Source organism: Parasteatoda tepidariorum, chromosome 6 (assembly GCF_982258835.1).
Source record: "Parasteatoda tepidariorum strain Cologne lab strain chromosome 6, Ptep-v5.0, whole genome shotgun sequence".
In the NCBI taxonomy this organism is placed as follows: Eukaryota; Metazoa; Arthropoda; class Arachnida; order Araneae; family Theridiidae; genus Parasteatoda; species Parasteatoda tepidariorum.
In genome coordinates, this window is record NC_141760.1 from 4,210,297 (window position 1) to 4,236,907 (window position 26,611).

Here is a 26,611-nt window from a genome sequence, read left to right on the forward strand (position 1 = left end):
GTAATCGTGATCATTTTGAATTGTCTATGATTGAACATTTTAAACTTAGCTATAATAATGTTATTTGCTTTTAAAAATAGGTTTTTTAATCAGTTGTTAGGAAAAAAGTGTATAGGCTAACGTTAAGTACTGACCTGCAGGTATTTCGAAATAGGAGAACAAAATATCTGACCAAACGATCAAATAAATAGGAACTTTCTGGGTCATAATGAAATCACTAGTCAAGAAAAAATATATTATTTAGACCAGTAAATAATATCATTCACAAAAATTCAAATATTTAAGAGAATTAACAAAATATAAAAGAATTAAGAAAAACTTAGAGCTTAAAAATACTTCTTCAACAATAATATGCAGACTAGACAACTTTTCCTTTTCTAGAAGAAATACTTCCTAAGCGATAGTGAAAGCCTGATTCAAATGTAATTGAAAATAAAATTAACTTTTCTCAATTGCTTCTACTTACAATCATTTTCATTCCTACTTACAGTCATTTGCGCTTACACTCATTTTCATTTCCTTAAGTTGCTCTTATATAAAAGATTGATTCATTTGCATTTAGTGATAGGCAAAATCATATTAAATTAAATTTATAAACTCAAGAACCAAGAAGAAATTTTTAAGATTCATTACTACTTTAAATCAAATGAAATACTACGGAAAATCCGTAGTTGTTGGCAGTTATGATTAGGCAAAGGGTTGATTTATAGAGTCATCCTTCTAATTTGCATTTTGGGAGGCCCTTTAAATGTACTCTTCTGGGCCATCACTCTTTTAAACCCGCCGATTTTCATCTATAATATAAAATTAAAATAATTTTTTCCCTTTTTTTTCAAATTTTATTCCTACATAAAAAAACGCAGCATTTTTTTTTTGTTTGTAATATTACTTTCAAATTTTATGCTATTACATACTTATTTTTAATATATTTGTCGTCCTCTGTACTGAAGCATTTTCAGGGCCCTATAAAACAGTCCTCTAGAATTTTTAAATAAATTTTATTAATTTTATTATCTAATTCTATTATGCTGATTTATAAATTTTCTTGCGTTTTGCCCCGTATAATATGACTAGTTCTACTCAAAAAGTCATCCATCACTATTCACAAGACTATGTTGTCCCAATGCTAGTTTCGAAATTTCCACAGTCTTTTGCGTAGATTTAAAATATTACAATTCTACATGAGTTGAAGACGATAGCTGCAAATCTGATAAGAATCGGCTGTTCAAATGAAGGATTGAATTTTAAAAATTAAATGAAAAAGAGGAGTTTCTCTTGTTTATTGAACTTTAACTTATTTATTGGGTCGTTCCAAAAGCTCGTGACGAATTTCAATAGGCGGAGCTTCCTAAGGTTAAGGTTCACCAAAACTATTCAAGTGGTAGCAAGATTTATACTCTTAACTATATTTCTTGTTTTTAAAAATAGATCATTAGATTTTCTTAACAGCCCTAAAGATTTGGAAACTTATTTGCATGTATAGAAGTCGGAAAACTGCTGGAAGAATATTATTTAGTTTGAAATGGTTGCGAAATTAGGAAAACTTAAAATTGCTGTGATGAGTATAGTTTGCAGCAGCTTGAATATTTTTGGCGGACCTTTAAAAGCTCCGCCTATCGAAAATTGGAATGAACTTCCCGGACTACCCAAGTTTAAGCGTTTGCTTTTATTTCTAATAAATTCTAGTCCTAAAGACGTGGTGGCTCAGGGGATAGAGTGTTCGTCTTCCAATAAGGTGAACCGGGGATCGAATCCCAGCGAGGGCTGGTCGATACGGATTCCGCATCCGGCTCGCACCGACCAGAGTGCTATCGTAAAATATCCTCAGTGGTAGACGGATTATGGGTTAGAGTCCCCTTGCCGTCAGACCTGTGGAAGGTTCAAATTTCTTCCAATGCTTTATCCTTCTGCATTGGGCTCAAAATGACAAGGATACGGAGTTGAACATTGGTAGTCGTAAACCCGAAATAGGGTCAGCTGTTCAACGACGGTTATAAAATAAAATTCTAGTCCTAGTATGATTTTAAATCTGAGCACCTGGGGGCGGGCAGAGGCCTTCATCTCATCCATCTTGAAATATTTAAAACGATGATGTGAAAGCAAGTTAGCAGACGATGAGGTTGATAAATTCTTAGACTGAGGATGTATATGTTCCTGTCCGCCGAACGGACTCTACACTTCTTCCCATGGAATGATGCCCCAGAGGGTGACCGAATTAATGACAGTGTACTGTAGCAAATCAGTATGGGAGAATAAAAGAAACGGTAGCAGACTATAAATTCGTACGTTATATCTTACTTATATCTGAGGGGAAAGTTAGTTAAAAATGCTAGAGGTGTGTTAAATTCTATCATTAATATTTTTATATATTTAATATTATCGTATAAAATATTTAAAAAAAAATTGTGATGGCCTTAAATTAGTGTTTTTAATCGATTCCCGGTTAAGTACACACAGTGAATATTTATAATTAAAATTAACGTTATATAGTTTAGGACTGATATTTTCTTTAAAAGTCATGTTAAAATTAGAGTGATAGAAAGTTTTTCGTTCTATTCAATCAGAGATTCAATTAAAAGACAGCATTGGGAGAAAGTAGTCTTGCCACGGGCGACTAAAAACGCAAAAAGTCTGAACAATTTTGTTGAAAGAATTTAAAATTAGCAAATTTTGGTAGTATATTTTTTTCGGTTTACTAGTGTTAATGCGGAGAATGTTTTTGTTTGACATATGAATAATTTGAAATGTCAGTCATTGTGGTAGTTTTGATTGAATAATGAAAGACATAATAAATAAATTTAAAAAAAAGTGACTTTCTACCATTTTTGCATTTTTAGTCATTTGTGGCATCCTTGAGAAAGTGATAAGATACAAAAGAAAAGAAAAAAAAAAGCTTGTTTCAAATAGTCATATGAAACGTAAATTATATATTCGCTCGATAATAGTTATTTCGCATCTTTAACGCGTCTGAAATAGATTATGAAATTTTGTCATCACTTTATATTTTTTCATGGTAGGGAAAAAAAGTCTCATCACTTATCACATAAACCCTTTAATCTCAAACAATGTAAATATGTTGCCAGCATCTTTAATGTTTAAAATTTATTGCTTATTGTAATTCTTTTGTATTGAACTTTACAAGACATATCTATCCATGCGATAAATGTGCGTTTCCAGTTTCGATTGATGATAATGACGGCGTGTTTAATGAAACTAAACAGACCTTTTAACGCTTCGCTAAACTGAAATCAACAAATTACTAAGGTCAATTTTATGCATAGCCTTTCACATGTCATCCTACAATGATTCGGCTGTCAATAGATTTGTTTATCTACTACTGCACTGCGGAATTCTTCATAACAATAGAAAAGAAGAAACATAATCGATTTTTGCATGCGTTTCAGTTTAAAGAAATTAGCTGTTGGTGTTGTTGTTAGCTTTATTTTATATTTTATAACCGTCGTTGAACAGCCGACACAATTTTTTGGGCTTACGACTATTAATGTTTAACTCCGTAGCCTCGTAATTTTGAACCCAATCCGAAAGAGAAGGGAACTCTTGAGTGGGGAGAAATTTGCCTTCGTGGAGGACTTTTGATGGAACTAACCCGCATTTGCGTTACATGGCGAGGAAAACAATGAAAACCTCCCACGGTTAGCCTAACGGCAAGGGGACTCTAACCCATGATTCGTCTACCTCTGAGGATATTTACTTCAGCTTTGTCGTCGGTGCAAGCCGAGTGCGGAATTCGCATCAACCAGTCATCGCTTGAATTCGAACCCGGTTCGCTTCAGGTTGTTGAAGTTGTGTGTTTAGATTAGTGAGCACATTAATACATTGGGGGATGTTAACTTATCGTGATCTGTTGCCCATCTACGATCGCTAAGGTGCCAAATAGATTTTAAGCTTGTAATTTTTTTTAAATGTAGAGGTTTGTCTGAGGGTGGCTACGAGTTACTCTTTTCGAGTTTGGCTCCTCTCTGCGATGTTTTTTTCTTCTTATCCTTTTTTTAGTTTATCGCTGACTGTTGCCTGGAAGTTGCCAAAACTTGGCAATTATTTTGCCACAGATCACGATACGGAAATCTCCCCATAAATTGCAAAATACAATTATAAAAATATGCTCCTAATAATAAAATGATAAGTTTGTATTTCTAAAGTGTGTTTTTCTTATTATTCCATGTAATACAACCGCTTGTGGAGGAATCCTAACATTCTGAAAGCAGGTAAAAAGTACAATTTAAGCTTCCTCTTAAAAATTGTCTAAAAATTTTTGGCTGTCTATTCGGGAAGAACGTATGAAAAAAATATTTTTCGGCTGAAATAAAATTCTACTCGTAGCAATCAGGAAACAATTGAAACTTGCATTGTCATCAGGTACGGAACTCTAATGGAGATCTGAGCTCTCTAGTTAGTCGGAAATCTGAAGGAAAAAAATTCTATTTTGTGATAAACAATGCTTGTAATGATCAGGAAACAATTGGAACTTGCAATTTCATCAGACGCAGATTTTTAGAAGAGATTTGAACACTCTAGTCAATTACTGCTTCGTGTTACCATTCAATAATTCTCCTACTAGTGATCAGGAAACAATTGAAACTTTCATTGTCATCAGGCATGGGTTTCTAGTTTGAGATTTGAGCTCTTTAATTCAATTACTATTTCTTGTTACTAATCCCTAGTTCTTCTACCAGAGATCATTAAACAATTGAAACTTTCATTGTCATCAGGTATTCTAGTTTCTAGTTAGAGATTTGAGCACTCTAGTTCAATTACCGCGTCGTCTTATTACTATTCACTAATTCTTCTGGTAGCGAGCAGGGAAATAATTGAAACACAGATTTTTAGGCACACATTTTAAGTAGAAATTTGAACTCCCTATTAAGTTGGAAAGTGCAGGGCTAAAGAGAATACAAGGGCTAGTTCACTCCGCTCTTAGAGCTGAAGCTACGATTTCCCTCCTCATGACGTCACTGTGTCCACAGATCTCGGAGATCGCAAGCAAAGATATGATAACTTTGCATCTTTCTCTTTGTAAAAATAAGTTAGACTTTTTCTGGTTATTAGCCTTCAAACTTTACGTAATTAACACATTATTTCCGTTCATAAACATAGTTCAAAAAAAAACTTTCTTGGTTATTATATTAAAAAAATACCATTTTAAACTTATAAAAATGTTTTGCTAGTTGGTGAAAATGACACGATAAATACTTTATTTTAAAAGTTCAGTTTTAACTTTAACTATTAAGAAAAATGAAGGCATATATCGACACTTTTTTTATCTACATATTCTTTTATAACGATAAGTTAAGTTAAATTTAGAATCCCTGATTTTAAAATATGTCGTTAATAGCAATTTGTTCATACTTAATCATTAGGAAACATCAACCTTAAACGCTAATTACTGAAACAAAATAATAATTTAGGTTCATAATGAAATTAGAAATTTTACAATTGTTTATAGACATTTAAATTTACGATGATATAATTTATAGATTTTTAAATTGAAGAGAATATAATTTTTAAAAAAAATCATAAATATTTAGAATAACTACATTAAAAAATATGTTATGAAATTAGGAGAATTTCAACTATATACTATATATTTTATTTATACTTTTTACTTACATTTTAATTTTCTTTGACTTTATCTATTTTTTAATTCTTTTCACCTGCCTTTCTTTATGAAGTAACGAGGCGGTTTCTATTTAGATAATGAATTTTTAAAGAAGTTCTTTACGACAGAATTAACGTATTGCTGTTTTATATTAACTGTGTCATTTCGGAATCCATTCTTTACATAGTTGTTCATTTACTTTAGGGAACACGCGAAAAATTATACTTTTTCCTTTTGTTTTTATATCAGAATTTTTGCAAGTTGCAATCGCGCAAACTGGCATTTAGATAATAGTTTTAAATTCTTGTAAATTCACTGCAAAAACTGAGGAAAGTCATTATAGAAAATAACAAATGTCTTAGAATATCTCGCAAAAAGAAATGATCCAATATTAGTTAGAGCTAGTAAGGCCAAACGCTCCGTTCTTGAGGTAAAAGTGCGAGCTTTGCGCCAAAGTGACGTCACTAGAGTGACGTCCGAGGATCGGCGCGGCGCGAGATACTTCAAAGGAGTGAACCAGCCCTTCTATTCTCTTTAGCCCTGGGAAAGTGGTCGAAATTTCGATTGTAAGATGCCACCTTCAAAAACACGAAAGCGTGTTAACAAAAATGCTGCAAAGTTCAGTTAATTCCGCTCTAAGTTCGCATTATATGTTTAGTTTGCAAAATAAAAATGGAAGTAAATAATTTAATTCTGAAAAAAATAATTGAATGCACAGGGTTACAAATTTAATTTAGTGTCGCAAAAAAAAAAAAAAAAAAAATCGTATGCCAATGGGGGGGGGGGGGGTAAAGATCCATTCATCCAGTCAAAGGTATGCAACGACTAAGTCACAAAAACTTCAATTTATGAACTATCATTATGAACAATTATTTCGATTATTTACCATTATTTCGAACTATCGTTTTGATTATAATATAAAATTTTTTAAAAGGAAAATATTTGGTTCAAATGAAGGGAAATATTTTTTGAAGAATATGATATTATTCGAAAACAAATTCAATCATGAAGTTCTAATGTTATTAAATAAAAAGAAATAACGCGAATAAATTTTAAGTGTTCTTTATGTTAAAGAAAAAATGAATAATATTTTGTTGTGAAATAATTAAATTTATATCATATATTAATTTTTTTGTTTATATAAAATATATGTCTAGATTTTTATGAATTACCAATCATTTTGCAATTTTTTTTCTTATCTAATCAGTACTACAAAATAACAATATTTTTTTCAAAAGAAAAAAAATCACAATTGTTTTTGCCGCATATCAAATGAAAATGAATTATTTATTATTTTCCGTATTATATTTATAAGGAATTATTTTTTACACTCCGTTATTTTCCTTTTTTCAGAATTTATTTTTTCAGCCGATCGAATTGTTTCATTCATTTCTGTCTGCCGCAAACTCAGTAACAACTATTTAAAGATGAAGACGCATTTTTTTATATATATTTTTTTGGCGTAGAACGATTTCATCATTGGCGAAATATCACAACCACGAAGAAAGAATATAAAACAAGCGGAAACCTGTTTAGAAAAAAAAAGGGGGGGGGGGGAGGCTACAAGGCGTTTGCAAACTACCTGGTCTACCTACCAGACCATACTACAGTTACGTGTTTTTCACCGTCCCATTCAGACCCCATCTCTATATGATCCGTATTTGATACATGTCATTGGCGTGTTTACCTGGATTTTTTATTTACTCAGAGGAAAAAAAAATCTATTTGGAAAGAAGAAATAGTGAAGTGTGTTTTTATTTGCCCTGTCAAAATTTTGGATTACATTGATTGGAGTTTATACATCAATTTATTGTTGAAAAAAAGAAAATTTTTCGACTTTTTTATCACCTGGCGGCAGATGTTTGATGAGGGAAATTTAAGTCGTCTGCCGGTTTCGGGTATGTTGTTCTTTTCATGCTTCATTCAAAACAGTTGTTTTTGGATCATTTTAAATTGTTCGTATCTTAATATATTCTAAGCAATACTTTATAAAAATCTTTCTGTTGAAACATGAGATAGGGTGTATATGAACAGAAAAAGCTTGTAAATTTGAAAACAATAATAATAGTTTGGTGGATTTATAAATAATATGAATAAATTATAAGTGGCTATAAAATGGAACAATTATAAATAATAATAATTTGGAAAAATCATAAATATTATTAATATGGAGAAATTATAAATAATATTAATTTGGAATAATTATAAATAATAATTTGGAACAATTAGCAATAATGATTAAGAATAACTATAAATGGCTACAATAAACGAGAGCAATCCTTCATAGTTTTGATTGGAATTATAAATAAAAATTATAACCAAAAAATAAATATAAGTTATTGATAACTATTATTTTGTTTAACTAATTTTTATTATTCACTCTTTCGGATGATAATTAAAGACATTAAAAGCACCGATAATTGTGTCACTCCTAATAATAATGATTTGAATTAATTATAAATGACCATATTAATTAAAAGCAATTCTAAATAATTTTGTTCGAATTTACTATTGAAAATTCAGTCAAATTTAAGCAACATGAATGTAATTACTTATTATTAATAACAATTAAGTTATTTAATAATTTATTATTATAATTATTGAATAACTGTGATAATAATCATTACATATATTCAAAATATTAATATTTGCAATCGGCGCCTTCAATAATAAAGATTGAGAGTAATTATAAAGAACAATAATAAAGAACAATAATAAGTTAAAGCAATTTTAAATAATTTTGTTTGAAATTATAAGTAAAAATTCAGAGAAAAATAACTAACAAAAAGATAACTAAATATTTTGATAAATGATAAGAATTGTTAAATAAGTAAGGAGTGCCGATTATTGCAATCAGCAATTTTAATAATAATAATTTAGATAATAATAAATAATTATTATACTTAACAAAAATAACTATCAAAAATATAAATATAATTTATCGATAACTATTGAAATAATTAAGGACTGATTTCGATCATAAAAGAAATTTGTATCAATTATTAACTAAATTAAAAGTGCCTATTATTTAATTATACTCATTTAAAAAAAGGTATTAACTTTTTTAATTTGAAAAGATTAGAAAACAAATTTGAGACAAATTTATTGTAATAATATTAAATGAGCCACGGTGAATAAGGGGATAGAGCATTCGACTCCCAATGAGGTGAACCAGGTTCGAATCAAAGATGTGGTTGATTGATGCGAATTCTGTTCCCAACTCGCGCCGTCCAAAGTTCTGACATAAAAATATCCTCAGTAGTAGACGGATGATGGGTTAGAATCCCTTCAACATTGGGCTAACCGCGAGAGGTTTTCGTCGTCTTCCTAAGTAACACAAATGCTGGTTAGTTCCATCAAAAAGTCCCCCAGGAAGGCTAGTTTGTCCTAATTGCTTGATTCAGGAGCTTCCTGGGTTGGGTTCAAAATTACAAGGCTGCGGAGTTAAACATTGATAGAAGTAAACACAGAACTAGATCCGTTCAACGCCGATGATAAAATAAAATAATATTGAATAAAGTGAAAACGCTTATCAAAAATTATTAAGAACAGTTACGAATAATCACAAAAGGTCACATCGAATCTTTTCTTTAGAAGATGTTCCTTTGTTTACCCACTAATTATTGAAAAATTATTTAATACGAGCGTCAACTTATCTGTATATTCTTTTGTGAACTTGGTTATATTTTTAGGTGTCAACTTGTTGATTTATAGATTTATTTTAGTCCAATAAAAACGAAACTTCTCGCTAGCTAACGTCATTTATTAGCGCGAGTCATTGAATTTTCTCCCGCTGATAGGACAACCCTACATTTTTTTAAAGGTATTTATTTAATAGGATGTCATTTTTTGAGATATTTTCACTTTACTCTTCAATTAATTTATTCTACAATAATCTTACACATTAATACATCTTGTTAATATTGTTCATTTTAAATTTATAGTGGGAGTCGTTATAGCAAATGTATGATTTTTCATAGAGAGAGTGAGTGGAAAAAATAAAGAGCAAAAAAGATGAGTGAATTTGCGTGATAGTGGATAAGTGAATTGAGGAGTCAATGTATGAATGAGCGTGCCAATTTTATTGCTATGTCGGTAGTTATTTGTCGCCAGGCAAGTCTCCAGTATTTTCTAATATGCCTGCCGTTTTTTAGGTTCATTAAAAATAAGCATATGCCTTTCAACTAGTTTGGAAATGTGAGAAGAGTTACTCAGTCAGGTTGAATTAGTTTAGGCTTAGTGAAATTAATCTTTTTATTTTTACCCAAGGGTTTATTTCAAATTGTCTGAAATATTAATTATGCAATATTTTATTTATTTTCTAAATAGCCCAATTATATGGGGTGTTCTCTGAAATAAGAATAAAAATTTTCAGGCTAATTAGAAAATAATGGAGAAATTTCCATTATATGATGCACTGCAATTACATATTATTAAGTTTTCTTCTGGAAAACGAGGATAATTTTTGCTGCTGAATATTTTACATCAGTTGTCTGTAAATTTTAAAAGCCAATTTTAAAAAACTTCTTGTAGAAAATATGAATTTTAGAAAATATCTTAATTTTGTCAGTTGAGTGCAAATTTTGAAAAAATAATTTTAACATAACTTCTTTTAGAAAATTTATACATTTATTGGATAATAGATTATTTAATAGCAATTGTTTGTAAAGTTAGAAAACTAATTTTAATGCGCTTCTATGTATAGTTTTAGGAGAAAAGATTATTTTAATTCAAATGCTTGTAAAGTTAGAAAACTAATTTAAAAATATTCTTATGAATAATTTTCGGAGAAAATATTATTTTACCTAAATTGTCTGATTTGTGAAGTTTAGAAGCTGATTTTGACACACTTTTTGTAGAAAATATGAAAAGTTTTTGGAGAAAAAGCTTATTTTGTGTCAGTTGTCTGCAAATTTTGAAAATTAATTTCAACATACTTCTTTCAGAAAATTTATATATTTATTAGATAATAGATTATTTTAATTAGATTCCTTGTGAAGTTATAAAACTAATTTTAAAATATTTTTATGGATAATTTTCGATGTATTAAAATATGATTAATTTTTCGAGAAAATATTGTTGTACCTCAATTTTTCTACAAAGTTAGAAAATTAATTTTAATACATTTCGATAGATAATTTTCTTAGAGAAGATTATTTAACCTAAATTGCCGGCTAAATTTGAAAGCTGATTTTAACATTCTTCTTGTAGAATATACGGATAATTTTTGGGGAAAAGGATTATTTTACAACATTCGCCTGTAAAATTTAAAGACTTAGTCGTATTTCTTGTAGAAAATATGTAACATTATTACAATAGATAATACAAAGGCTCTAAGTAATGTTACAGTCTATAGTTATCTTAACGAATGAACTCAAACCTAATGTATGACATAAAACAAGAGTTATTTGAGACGTTGAGGAACCAAAATAGGGGAGTTATTGTAGTTACCTGAGTTACTTCCGAAACAGGACCTCTTTTTTTATTTATTCGAGTTCCTTTCACAATTTTGTCTGTTATATCAGTAATTACATATCCGCATTTTTAAAACGTTGTATTCTTCTGAGATTACCAAGCATAAGATATAAAACAGGCAGACATTTTTAATTGGGATTTTAGGTAACGTGTTTGCTTTTTTTAATTTCGTAAGTTTCTTTTGATATTTTCGTTTCTTCTTTTCAAATGAAATAAAGCTTTTTGATTCTATAATACATGCTAAACTTAAAATTTCTTTTTTTAAGAACAATATTTCTTGTTTCGTTTAGTTTTTGTCTGAATGTAGTAAAAGTTTACTAAGAACGTATGGACTTATATACAATGTTTACTTATTTGAAAATAATGCTTAAGACAAAAAATACACGATCTTTACGTATCACATCACAAACTGAAATGTATTATTGTCTTCTTCCTATTACTTCCTACGTAACAGAAAAGAGAGGGCACTTAAAATTCACTCGAGTGAAATCTTTAAAAAAATTTTTTTTGATTTGGAATATATTATTAAATTACATAAAAACTGTAGCTTGTAGAGAGAAACCGAAAGCAGATTTAAAATTAACAACACGAAAATATCTAAAAATCCATTTAAGAAACTGAGTTTGCAACTGTTACTCATGACTGTTAGGTTGAGTTTAGCCTATCTAAGGCCAGCGCTGTCTATGCTTATTTTGAAATTTGCGCAAAACGTCAAACGTCATGGAGAAAAGCCAATTTTGTGAACATGAAAAGCGTTTGTGGTCTAATTTTTTAATATTTAAAAACTTACTCCAATGCTGCATTATCTGGGTTCATAAAAATGTGCCTACACTGAGAATAAGGCAATAATTTTGCTAATTTTCATCTAGGGAGGAAAATATCGCCAAATTGGCGATTTTTAAAAAGTTTAATAACTTTTATAATATTTAAGTTATTTGTCTGTTTTAAAGTCCGGATAATTCTTCACGACTAGATTATGTATACATAGTTTAAAGTCATCGCGTTGCTTCAAGTGTAAGGCACTTAAACTATATATATATTTTATTTTCCTTGGTGATACAGAGCTTAGAAAAAGAGCGTTAACAGAGTTAGATACAGAGAATCTACTATGCATGAAATGTTCTCTGAAGAAATAGGAATTTATTGAAAAGAATGAATTCTCCATCGGTAAATGTGTACAATTGTTACTTGTAACTGGATTCACAGTTATTTTTCTATGCTTAAATTGCTTACTGTGTTATCTTAACTGTCATTTTTTAACATTTTTGGATTGTTATTCTTTGATAACAATATAACAGCAGTATAACAGTTATTTCAGCTGTGACATTTAATCGTTGTATAGAATAATGTTTAGGACATCTAGAAATTTATTTTACTACTTTACATGTAGTAGTATTAAAAATCATTACAAATCAACTCTGCTAAAACAAGACGAAAAATATTAACGTCAATAATTTTTCACTGCTTTAAATATTACAAAAAGAAATCTCCCGCGGAAATCAAGGAGATTTAAAAGGTATGCATTATAGATAACGTTCGAATCTGCCTAAAAAGTCGTATTTGCGTAGGACTACATGTTTAAATTGTCTTGGCGATCAGGTAGACATAAACGCCCTGTGTTGGATAATGTATACACTATCAATCATCTGATGATACGGTTACAGTTAAGACAGAATTAGTTATAGAAGAATGCTTTGTATGAAATAAAACGAGCTCTACTCTTGTCTTAAATCTATAAATGCTGCCGCATACCACTATCAATGGATAAAATGTAGCAAACAAATAAGATGAATGGATAAAATGTAGCAAACATTTAAAAGCACATTAAGTTTGTTGAAAGTGCATAATTATTACCTTTTAAGCTTCAGTTGAGCATGATTGATTATGAATTAGTAACAAATCAGTTAAGGATCTTGTCATCTATCCCTAAAGTATACGAGAACTCATTATTAATAGTTTAGATTTAAAAAAAATTATGGTAAAATTCTCATTTGAATTTTGTAAAACTTACAGACTACGATTGTACAGTGATCTGTAGCACCAAAAGTGTCTACATGTGCTCAATTATGTAAAAAAAAAAATATTACCTTCAAAGGAAGAAAAAATTATTTAAAATAAAACGTTATCTTTATTTACAAAAATTACAACGAAAAAAGTTACGGTAAAATTCTTATTTGAATTCTGTAAAACTTATTGGTTATAGTGGTTGAGCAATAACATGTAACACCAAAAGTGTCTACATGAGCTTTTTTATACATAAAAAAATATTTATTTAAAGTAAAAAAAAGTGTGTCTACATATGATAAAATAAAAAACTATTATAAAAAAAACATATATACGAAATAAAATAGAATTTCAGTCGGACTTTTATTTAACGAACTTTTCTTTGAGATCTACTTTTGCTATTTCCCAAAATTTTTCAGATTGTTTCAAACTTGTTACCGCATTGTATGGGGGAAATGTCCCTGCATTGATTTTCGGAGCCACTTCACTTTTAGAGAAAGCTGCAAAATCCCTTTACTTTTTTGTTTGCATTTCGAACGAAAAACTCAGACAAATTCAACGGATTTTATCAGTAGAAATTAAACTAAAGAACGCATGTGGTGATGTATGGTTAAAATTACTTTCATAATAAATGGACCTATAATTTTATACATAAATTTAGCCTTTTTTAGCCGAAAATGTATGTAGCATGATAATGTAACACTGGATAATGCTTTGCTCGATTCTCGCTTTCTATGCAGATTTCTTTTGTAGTTAATAAAATAAATAGTAGATGCTAGTATATAAGATAAAGCTGCGTGAATAGCTATTTTAATAATGTCTAATGTTTATGAATTTAAAGCCTGTTTTGTGTTGTTTAAGTATTTCAAAAGGTGTTTTTCTATTTAACGAATTTTCCATTGAACGAACTTATTATCGGGATTTAGTGACTTCGTTAAATAGAGGTCCAACCAAGGTCCAACTGTTCAAACTACGATAATATTCTCATTTGAATTCTGTTAAATTTTCAGATTATACAAGGGTTGCACAAAAAAAGGGAAACACCTCGAATTAACACCACTAATTTTATGTGAACAATCTTTCTTTCATCATCAAATGTTTCGAAGAGTTTACACGGCAAAAATGTTGGCATAATTTGTAAGATCATGCTTTCAGCTTTTAGAAATGGTGTTATTTTTAACCATGCAACACTGAGATCGACCAAAATGAGGAGAGGAAGTGAATAACTTTTTTTAATACTTTAACACCAGTAATTTTGACATCATTCTTTATAGGATTGCAATATTTATATTAAAATGATTTTTTTAAACTACAGTGATAATTAAAGGGAAAAAAAGCTTTTAATTTCCTAAACTCATTTGGTAAGTTGTCATTTGTTAGTTGTCGATGTAAGTTGTGCGTGAATAGGAAGCACCAAGCATGATCTTCAAAATTGAGGCAATAGGTTTGACATGTAAAATCTTCCAAAAACATTTGATACTAAAAAAAAAGTGTTTGCATAGAGTAAGTATAAAAGAGTTTAAGCATTTTTGTTCACTTCCTGTAGGTGTTCAATAATCTGTTATGCCAAAAGTGTCTTAGTAACATAAAAAAATACTTTAAAATAAATTTGAAAAATAATTATTTGAAAAAACGATATATTTCATTAAAAAGAACAGAAGAATATGATAAAATTATCATTTGAATTTTTTAAAAAGCAACAAACTATACATAAAAAGCAACAAACTAAACTTCTATTTTTTACAAAACTTACAAACTATAACTGTATAATAATCTGTTATATTAAATGATTATGTGGTTAATTATATCAAAAAAAAAAAAAAAAAATAACACTTTAAAATGATAAAAAGAACACAATTGAGCAAATGATTTTATAAATGATTTCAGAAACCGTTTTTTAATTTGCGTCTCTTTTTGTATGAATATAAGAATAAGCCAAGTAAGAGCATTGTTTGGATAAACTAATAAAAGTCCTCATTAACCAATTTGATAAGTGAGATTCGTTGTGCATTTATTTTCGAGTAAATAAGATATTTGTAAAGATAAAATGTTTTCAATTTCGCGATTTTCGATGTAACAAAGTAACCGTTCGGCCACGTCCACCCAATGAAAAATGTTTTTTTGTTGGTTGTGTCGTTGATTGTCGTCTTTTCGTTTTTTGGGGGAGATGGAAGTTGGATGGAATGGCATCAGCTCAGGCTCTGTCTACGTCGTCTAACTAGGGTCGAAATTACGTTACATTCCTACAACAGCCATTAAAAGATAAAGCCCTAAAAATGAGGCTCGGCTATTGTTGGGTAATGGTAATGATTTTCGATCCAAACTTAAATACTGATATATCACGGTGGACAGGCATGATTTGTTCCTCTGAAAATCTAATAATGAAGTAATAAGATAAAAACAAATAAGATTTCGTTGTTGTCTTATGCCACTTGTCAATTAGCCTATTTTAAGGCAGAGGGTGCTCCTCTTCTTGTTCTCCAGTGGCCCCATTGATGGCCAAGAATTTGACTTCTGCCACACACATACGTCACAGCCTGTTTTACCGGGAGGACATATTCACTCACCATCCATCCATTCGAAGATCGTAATTTTTTCCTGAAACAGAGCAAGATCAATCTCCGATCCAGTACCCCTAAAGGTTTTGATTTGCTAACTAATCATGAAATAAGGATGAAACTAATCATGACAAAAAACTAATCATGAAATAAGGATGCTATCAATTTCTTTTATCGTTTTGAATGAAAGATGTGTCTTTAAACGAATTCATGTCATAAATTGTATTGATGATTGTAGTGAATAGTTTATTAATTTATTTGAGGATTAAAAGCAGCAATTATTCTATATATAAAAATATCTCGCGGATTTGTCGGCTCTATCTTTTGTAATCAAAGGCGTTCATGCTTAGAAATATTTTTCATGTGAATATTCTTGTGTATTCGATCTAAATTGCCATCTTTATATTGTATATTACCAGCAATAGCTTTGTAGAAATGGCAGCGCTGTTGAGAATAATTGCTTTTAATTATATGTTATTGGATATCGATTGAAATCCATGCTTTTCACACCTTTAATCTCCACTCGGTTGAAAAATAATCCTTCTTCATCGATCAAACAAAAGCTGTTTTCTTCATCGGTTCTTTGACAGTTATTTCTTAATAGAAGAATTTGATAGCTCAATCCATTATTTCTTTGATGAAAAAAAAAATGACGAAAATATTGCTAAATCGCTTTTTATGGTAATATCGAATTATTTAAAAAAAATACAAAAGAGTTTAAAAAAATAATACTTTTAAGACTATTTGAAGAGCCTGTGTTTAATTTATAGATTTATAATTATCAAAACATATTGGAAAAGGAGAAAAATAACAACAACTAAGAAATCGAGAGGGGTAGATTTCATTTTAGAGTTTTGTAGTTGGAAATTTTTTGGAATCTCTTTGATTTTTTGGAACTCTACGTAAACAATCTTTCTTTAACAGCAAATGTTTCGGAACATTTTACGCGGCAAAAAACAATTTGAAAGATCATGGCTGAACCTTTTCAGAAATGGTGTCATATTTACCCAGGCAAAATTCGGATCGATCAAAATGAGATGAGGCAATTAATAATTTTTTTCTTATTTAATACCAGACATTTTAAAATCTTTATATAGGTTTACAGTATTTATATTAGAATACTCTCATGTTGGTCGACGCAAACTTTGCATGATTAAAAATGACGCCATTTCTAAAAGCTGAAAGTATTATCTTTCAAATTGTATTAACAGTTTTGCCATGTCTTCCAAAATATTTGCTACCAAAAGAAAGATTGTTTACATGGAGTTAATATAGAAGTATTTCTATATTTTAGTTCAGCCCCTGTAAATCCTAATAATAATAATGCTGCAATTTTTCCTTTTTTTCCTTTTAAAAAAAGGACGTGTTTATTATAAATGGGTAAATGTAGAGAAAGTGTGGGCCTACCATGTTTTGCTTTCTGTTTCTCGTGTGGTTCAATGGCTGCAAATATTCCGAAAGTCAATTTTCACTAATTTTTGATTGAAACTATGAAGTGTTATTATACTTTAAAAATACAGAATAATATATTTTTCTGGGTTTTCTCTTATTCTTTTTTCTTGTACTACTTTTAATTTATCTAGTTTTGCTTTGCATTTTTTTTTCTACTTTCTGTTGAAATTATAAATTATGTAGCTTTCAAGGCTCTGTAAATCATACTTAAAATAGTAATTTATTATATATAAAATAAGTTGTTCTTTGTTAGTCATAAATAGTGTCTCACAATGTCGCATTTATATTCATAGAGCATTTTATTTAAATATTAATTTTCAAACTTATGAATATCTATATTTTATGTCTACTTTCATTATACTTTGTAGCATTTTTAAAACGCTTCATGCACTTTTATATCTCTTGAAAAAAAAGTGTCTACTATTTAATTTATTGTAAGTTAAAAATCGATGAAAAATTATCATTTAGAAATAAAATTTATTCCATTTCTTTTCGTAAATGCTCATTTTTGAAATAAATTCTTTATGAAAAGAATTGCTTTATCCTCAACTATCTTAAAATATAATTTGATACAAAAAAATCAAACATCACGAAAATAACTTTTTGTTTAAAATATAGTAGTAATTAAAATAAATAAAAATGTACAAATCGCTTTACTTTTTGCGTATTTCGCTACAGAAGAAAATTTAAAAAAAAATATTGCACACGATTATAAATTCGTCTATCTAAAGATAGGTCCAGGCAAAAAATAATTTTTTATAAATAATTAATATTTCATATAATAATGGTCGAAAAAAAATCGTCGTTTAAAATATACAATTTTTTGTTGCATTATTTTAGAGAATGTAATTTTACGTGGCAAAATACAACATTTGAGCAAACTCAGTCGACTGAGAAATCGAATTTTAAGTATTTTTGAGATTCAATTTTTCAGGAACTTTTCAACTGATTTAAATTGCATTCTTTAAAATAATGAAAAAAATTGTATAGCTTACTATTTAAATTTTTTTCGACTATTATTGAATAGCAATAAAATAAATAATAAAAAATAATAAATATTTACTAAAAAATTATTTTTTGCATGGAATTATCTCTGGATAAACGAATTTTATAATTGTGTGCAAAATGTTTTTCATTTCGTTTCGAAAGTTCTCAAGGTATAGCGAAATACGTAAATAGTAAAATTAACATAAAGATGTCCAAACTTTGGAGCCCTCTCCTGCTATTGAGACCCTATTTCCCACATTTCGGATTTCAGCTACCCTCTATATTTTGGGGAGTTCGTCGAAAGATAAGAACTCCGAGTTCGTCAAAAAAAAAAAAAAAAAAAAAAAAAAATGGAATGTTTATTCAGAGAAAGTACGCTTTTCTGTCTAATTTCGTAACTTAAAAAACTCATGCAGTAATTAATTAGCATATTTGAGGTCACCCCTTTGAGCCATTAAGAATGATTCCTAGAACGTGAAGATCCGATCATTCGATCAAAAGTTATTCCGGGTGGTTCATTTTTTTTTTTTTTTTTTTGGCGCACTGTACCTTATTTCAAATACAGTCGTCCCCACTTAATCGCATATCGGATAATCGAATAACCCGCTTATACGAATAAAGTTTAATGGAACCAAATCATTTTATATGAAACTAATGATAAACTTCCCCGTTTAAGCGGATATTTGTTGTTTTTTGTCCCCGCTTAATTGCATAAAGAAGTGGTACTGAAATGAGAAAGAAATTTTTATTTTTATTTTTGAGAAATGTTTCACCAGCTAAAATGGAATATCCCTTTTTCAGTTAAGATAAGGATAGACAGGTGGTTATTTCAATAGGAACTTCTTATTCATTAGTAGGTGTTTGGGGTAAAGTTGAAAAATTAATCAAATCTTGTTGCCAGTTATACATTGAAGTAAACGAAGGGGGTTTTACCCCTCTTTGACATTTAGAATGTAAAAAAGGGATAGTGTGATTTGTCTTGTGTTCCCCTCTTGATGCACTATTAGCTTTGGTAAGAAAAAGTTTCAAAAACCCAACACACTAGTGAACAGTGTGTCTTTCTCTTAAATAGAATAATTGCCTAATCCCGCAAATAACTTTGAGTGGGTTGCAAGTTGAGAGCGAAAAGGAATGATTTAAATTAATCGGAAAAAGGCAAAACAATGAATCTTCGAAACAATAAATTTAAAAAAATCCTCAATTAAAATTGCGCATTAATTTGGAATTTCTCAAGTTTCGAAGATTAAAAAAATAAATAATAAGTAAGAAAAAAATAATTTAATTCTGAATGTGCTTGAAAGAAATACGCCCAAGTCATGAAAATTTTAGTAGAAACTGAAAGGGAATATCTATTTTTGATAAATGGATGAATTAAACGAGTATGAAAAAACAGTCTTCAATTATAGATTTTTTCGGAAGGGATCAAATAGTATTTTAGTACCTACATGATACTTTTTTCTAACATTGATTTATTTTTATGTAACTTTAAATAACATTTATATTTTATGATACTAACGCAGGCAGTTTTAATTATAATTGTTTATAGAACATAAAACTGAGTTTATTTAATCAAAATGCCATACTATGCATTAAATACCATTAAAAAGTAAAATTTCGCAAAAATCCAGAATTTAAGATTGAATGCTGCACTCCCCTTTTAATCGAATAACCCGCTTAATTGCATAGATTACATATATTACAAATGACTAAGCATTTAGTTAATGTGTGAGATTAGATATAGCTACTCAACTAACTAATAAAGTAAAAAAAATTCTTTAACAAAATTTTGCTACCAGTTTTTTTATTTTATGTTTTCCTCTTGACTCAGAATTTAAGTACGTAAATCGATGTTAAAAAGAGGGTGTCTTTTTCAAGAAAGAAAATATTGGCTGCATGAGGGCTTCATTACTTGGAATATTATGCAGACACAAAATAGTTACTGTATAATCCTAATTATACATAATGTATTATTAATATGAAGTATTAGTATGTAAGAGAATATATTATTTATATAAATATTTGTATTTGTAAACGAAGTCAAAGAGTTATTTCTGATCAAGTTGGGTTTTTAACGTCAAAAATTTGCTTCTGTCATGACATGTCAAGAACCTGTCGGAAACTGTCTGTGGCAAGATTCTTTTTTGTCATTAATGACATTTTATTCATCATGCACAGTAAACAACAAAGCATTAACAAGTTTAATCATGCAAAGTCATGGACAGGTTAAATTATGCACAATACCATGGGTTCCGACTTGCTCCGAACAGCGGATAAATGTTTTCGTCTTTTAACTTTTTGGCCCAGAATGTTTATTAAACATATTTTTCATACTTCTTTCAATATTTTGTACTAATTTAAGCCAAAATAAGTGAAAAATATTAAATATAGAAATTTAATAATTTAATGTTATAAAATGCAGCACGTTTTTTTCTGAGATGAAGGTAATATCTTCCAAACATAGACTGCAACACATGCATTATAATTACTACTATGATTATGGTTAATATTATATCTTTAATATGGTTATGGTCTTTTAATATGGCTAATATTATATCTTTAAAACAATATTTAAACTATTAACTGTTTTTTTAAAAAAGCATGGTATAATTAATACTTTATGATCAATATTATTTGCTATATTATAATTATTCACTTTATATCACAGGTAATGAGTTATTAATTGTTATCAACTTAAATATTGATTTGAATTCCTTTATACCACAATTTAGGTAGATTATTTAGCTTAAATGAAGCTAAATGAACCTTGCTATAAATCATGATTATAATATATTCCCTGATAAGTAAACTGATAATAATTTGCTAAAATCTAAATGTTTGCTTAAATGGGTTAATAGTTTTTTTCAATCTATTCAAGTGTTTAATTAAGTTATTATCAATATTTAGCACAATTATTAAAATAAATATCTTAATACATGCTATTTTAGTATGTAATAATAATTTTTGTATGTTTGCATTCTTGCCCATGCAGCTCATCAGCAGTTGAAAGAATAGATCAGTCTTATACGTTCGAAACTGAAAAAAAAAAAAAAAAAAAACTCGGAGTACAGAGGTTTTTGACACAAATGTTTCTGAATTTAAATTTTCAGTAATTAAACAAATTAACAGGTCAGATAAATTGCGATTTTGCACACTTTTATTTATATATATTTACTATTTATAATAATAGATTACAATTTTCTACACTAAAATTTGGGGTTTTTTGACAGTAATTATCAAAACTAAAAAAGGTTGTCAAAATAATTAAGGAGTATAATTGATTGATCCCTTGTTATTTTATATTATACTTTTATTTATAATTACTTCATTTTTATAATACTAATGATTATTTTTTATACCAAAATCTTAAATAATTGTCAAAAATTAAATTTTCAAAGGGGTTTTTTGACATGACGGTTAAAACCATGGTTAAAATCGGATAAAAATACCAATCGTCAAAAACTTGCAGTTGTGATTTTAGATATAAATCACTTTTTCTGTCAGGGGCATTGATGGGTCCAACTAGTTTCTGAAAACGACAAGTTTTTTCTTCTTCTGCTTCTAAGTTTAATTTTAAATTGCATAGAATAATAATCACTTATTAAAAAACATTCTTTTCAAATCTCCTACATTTACATAAATCTAATACAGGTAATGTATCCAACACCATTGCTTTTCAACATTCTTTTATTCTTCTAAGTTTGTAATCAGGCAGTGTGGGCGGAAGAACAATATGTAAATACACCCACATGTCCTTACTTCCTCATAGATGTTTGTCGAGACAGTTGGAAAAAATGTTCTTTGGTCACGATGACTTTTTTTTTTTACGAGCTTAACTTGTCACAAATTGAAGGAATGCGTTCGTAAAAGTCGACGTTTAAATTTGCTTATTGTCGCCCTTTTATCAATGTTATGCAATAGCGGAGGAGGTGATGAATTAAATGCTTTTTGACATTTCAAAATATTTTATTTAAGTGGACATAAGCAAATCATGTTGTTCTTTGTTAAAAAAATTTCTTATCAGACATTTCAAACAGTTACTTTTTCAATTAGCAGAATTCTTATTTATCTTATATTACGTACTAAACAAACATTTAGAATTCATATTCAATTTTTTATTAAAAAATCATTACTTGAATATCTAAAATAGTTAATTCTTCAATTTGCTTATTCGGTTCATTTTCAATATTTATTTATTATATAACTAAACAAGCATTTAGAATTCAAAACCAGAAAACGATTTTCTAGTAAATTGCTTCATTTATTAAATCGTTTTCTAAAAATAAAATCGCTCTTACTTATAATGTTTGTGTATTAATAAAATAGAATCATCATGATTGAGCAAAAGAAAATCAATTCTTGGACATATCGTACTTTTGGCATTGAGTTCCTGATACCAGGTAAACGTAGGAGTTTAAAATTAATAATAACTAGCGTTATAATGATAACACTTGTGACTGGACTTTTAATACAAGGGGATACATACAGGATAAGGAAAGATGCAGGAATGCTGGATCGAGGTTTAACCTAGGGGTACACAACCTTTTTGAGTGAAGGGCCACTTGCACAGCAGGTTGACTAACGAAGGGCCGCACATATATCTAGACATGTTAATGACAAATGTAGTAATGTTTATTTAAACATTAGCATTCTATTTTTTTTATCAATAAACTCAGTAATATATTTGTAAAAAATTAAAGGTGTTCAATTATTAGAATTCATTCAAAAATAAAAAAAACTTACACTTTTTTTTTACAAAAACAAATTGCGATTTTTATCATATGAACAATAGAGTTATCAAAATAAATAAACATTGAGGAAAAGAAATGTTTTTTTTTATTATATCATGCAATACGAAAATTCAGTTTAGAATTAAATTCTAATAAATTAAGAAAAAAACTGCAATGCCCACAGAATGAAAGTAGGAGAAAATTTAGTGCATAATTAAGTAATATAAATTCAAATGAAATATTTTAATTGAAGAAAATTTATAGGTTTTAAACAAAAGCCTAAAATAAAAACAAAACTGTGATAGTTCAAAATAAAATTCATTACTTATTTTGTAATGTACTTTATTATTCCACTAGTGGGCAGTGCCCCCTGCTCGCTAACGCTCGCCAACCCCAGAAAATATCTTATATGGTTTGCTTAGCAAACCAAGCTCGCTTCGCTCGCTACTAACTTAGGTACATTGCAAATGCACAAAATTCTAAGAATTCAAAACAATCATTCAAATCCATATAACAACTTTTCTTTTTAAAAAAAAAATTACATCTTTTTAGTAAATACTAAGCCATTAAAATAAATTTGAATTCAAATAAATGACATGTAATTCCGTAAACCTATTAGAAATATGCTATAGTATAAAATCTTAAAGCGTAACAGCACGACTGAGACTCATTTTTCAATGAACAACTAATAACAATAATAAAACAAATAAACTCGTGATATAAATCAAAAATCGTCAAATAAATTCGTAATATATAAATTCGTGAAAAAAAAGCGCTTTCGAGAAAATACTAAAATAGAGATCTATCGACAAAGACTACTCACTTCTGCCTAGCTTAATAGTATGAGATTGCCGCAGCTGATAGGGTGAATTTCGGAAGAGATCACATTTGGTGAGAATGCTTTCTCTGGTTATTTCAGTTTCCGTTCTTAAAAGCGCTACATGTTGAGCCACCTCAGCTAGATTTGGCACGTGACATTTCTAGCGGCAACCATTGGTCGATTTTCTAGTGTTGCCATTCGGGGAGATGTAATGAGGCTTTTTTTTTTGTCGCCGAGTAAGAGAAAAAAAAAAGATTATCGTTACTCTTAATAATTTAACTATTACTATATTAAATAACTAGCCACCTAAGGCGGCCAGCTGTCCGCCACTCTGAAGGTTTTCACAAATAAAGTTTTTTAAAACATAGCAGGAAATCTGAAGATTAGTGGACAATTAAAGTGTTCCTGTCCAGCAATTTTGTCTTCATATCCAGTTCTGCTGCAGATGTGTTATAGCTCTTGAGGATGTTTGAAATTATATAGCTACAAAGTTTAAGAAAAAAAAAACTAAAATGCTAAATACATGAAAAGAACACGAAAACGAATAAATTTTTTATGGTATCAATTTCTATTTCTATATAATTTTTTATGGTATCAAATTCTATTTCTATATCTGTTACGTCAAGCACTCAGGTATTATAATTTGATCTAGTTGTGCTTGTATAATTTTGATCTAGTTGCGCTTTCTACGTCATTTTGTTAACATCGTTTGGTTTGTTATTTAACATCGTTTGGTTTGTTATTTCTAAGTTAACTTTCAAAAAATTGGCTGGCATCAGCATTTTTATTCTCTAAGTTGTTTATTTTTTCTTTTGGAATTCGTTCCTTTTTAGCGAAATGTTTTTCAACCTAATCGAATTCTTTGCCGACTGTTCTCTGTATATATAAAGAAAATAAAGTAAATATTTTTAAAGCGTTGTGAAAAGAATTTTTAGTTGTACAAAGTACTACATTATCGCTATAAAAATTATCGTCTTCGCTTCAGAAAAAAAATAGAGCGTGGAAAGAAGAAGAAAAACTTATTATAACAATTATGAACAGCGACAAATATATCAAAGCGAAGCGTTCTATTTACGTATCGAATATGTTGCCACATTTTTAATACAAAAGTTAAACTTTTCTCCACTTTAATAAATGTAAACTAATGCGAACTTTATAATTAAATTATTAATTCCTTCGTATATTATTGGTTTAAGTTGTCGAAAATTAATATTTCAATTGTGAAGTTCGCATTAGCATACATTTATAAGAGTGGGGAAAAGTATATGCATTTTTTAATAGTTTTTTGACTATGGCTCTTTGAAGACGAAAAAGCAGACGAAAAGCATAGACTTACAAAATGACTGATAACTAAATAACTAATCAAAATTTTTGAAAAAGAAAAAAAATACTTCTTCATTATGTCAAAACACAATTATGGGCCGAGTTTCGTGCCCGGGTGAGGCTTCTGGGGCTATATATTGTGATTACAGACAGACAGACACACACACAGCCGCGTTTATTATTATGTATAGATGTATAGATGTATAGATGTATAGATAAAAATCAATGAACTCTCGTTCAAATAGCGAAATTTTGTTTTAATTAAGTTTTCATGGCACATTGCTCATAAAGAATATTATGCTATGAAAACTAAACAAGCATTTATTTGTTCGGGAGGAAAAGCACACACAGTATATGTTTAAGAATTAACAAAATGTTTATTTGTTCGTTTCTTTTTCAAAGAGTTTGCCCATGAATATAATTTAAAGTACATGCGGAACGAATATGTTATTTTCTTGATAGATTTTGTTTTTACTTCAGTGTTGTGAAAAGCAGTTATTGTTAAATGTTAAAATAATTTAAAAGTGTAGTCATGTGTGTATCCTTAACAGTTGAAATAATATATAATTATTGCTTAATGACATTGCATTATTACTTCCTGTTGTCTTTAGAATTCATTTCTATTTTTAAACACTCTTTTGCTCATAAATTTAAGATTAGAATGAAGTAGTTTCGTTAAACACTAGTTTGAAATACGGCAGGCGATTTCAATGTAGTATTTTGGATTACATTCTTTTTTTTTCCTGCACTGAACTTTCTTTCTCTGTGTACTTTATTTTATCGCTCAAATTTGGTACCAAAAATACGAGTTAGATTTTAAATTAAGGTATTTCCTTTCTATTGTAGACTATTACCCCAAATAACCCTCACTCTGTCTTGTAAATTCATGACTATTAACCTCCATTGTTGTATTTGAAACTAACGAGAATTTTCACTATTGAATGAACTTCTTGTGAAAATAATTAATCGTTTTTCCTCCCAAAAGTTATGTTGATAACACTATAAGCTAACCATATATTTGAAGTTGAAAGTTTTCGTTTTCTTATGATGTCCCTTACAGAGTACTAACTACTTTATTTATTTTGTATACTTTGCATAATTAATCTTTATAGTACTTGAAATTGAAAAATAATAATCTACATTTAGTTTCCTGAATAGTATTTAAAAGTTACATAATTTTTCTTAATAATATTATGAAAATCGCGCTGACTCAAGGTGTACAGCGTTCGCCTCCCAATGAAGTGGCCCAGGCTGGAAACCTAATTATGTCTGGTCGATATTAATTTTGCAACAATCTCACAGTGTTGTAGTTTAATATTCTCGGTGATTAAAGATCGTGGATTAGAATCCTCTTGTCGCTGGGCCAACCGTCGGAGGTTTTCTTGATTTTTCTCACCATGTAAAGCGAATGCAAATTATCTCCATCAAAATGTCCTCCACGAAGACTAGTTTCTTCCAATTCAGATCCCTTGTCTTCTGAGTTGAGTTAAAAATTTGTAAAATGATAGAGTTGAATATAGAAAGTCATAAATCCTAAAATGGGTCGATGAAATAAAATAGTATTACCTTGAAAAAGGGAGTTACGGTTGCCACAAATTATCTTCTTCATCAGCACTACAGCTCAGTTCAGGTCAAGGCTTTCTCAGTT

General features: G+C 29.1%; 1 protein-coding gene across 3 annotated transcripts in view; it reads left to right on the forward strand.

The window, feature by feature from the left end:
• Nucleotides 1–7,210: 7,210 nt before the first annotated feature.
• dgo (ankyrin repeat domain containing protein 6 diego) overlaps nt 7,211–26,611 on the forward strand; it is a 129,168-nt gene continuing 109,767 nt past the window's right edge. For 2 of the 3 annotated variants that reach the window (XM_043040552.3, XM_043040556.3), the window contains exon 1: nt 7,224–7,515. The gene's annotated coding sequence lies outside the window, so the exon portion shown is untranslated. Of the gene's footprint in view, nt 7,516–26,611 lie in introns of all 3 variants that reach the window. The other variant, XM_043040551.3, reaches the window with a different exon arrangement.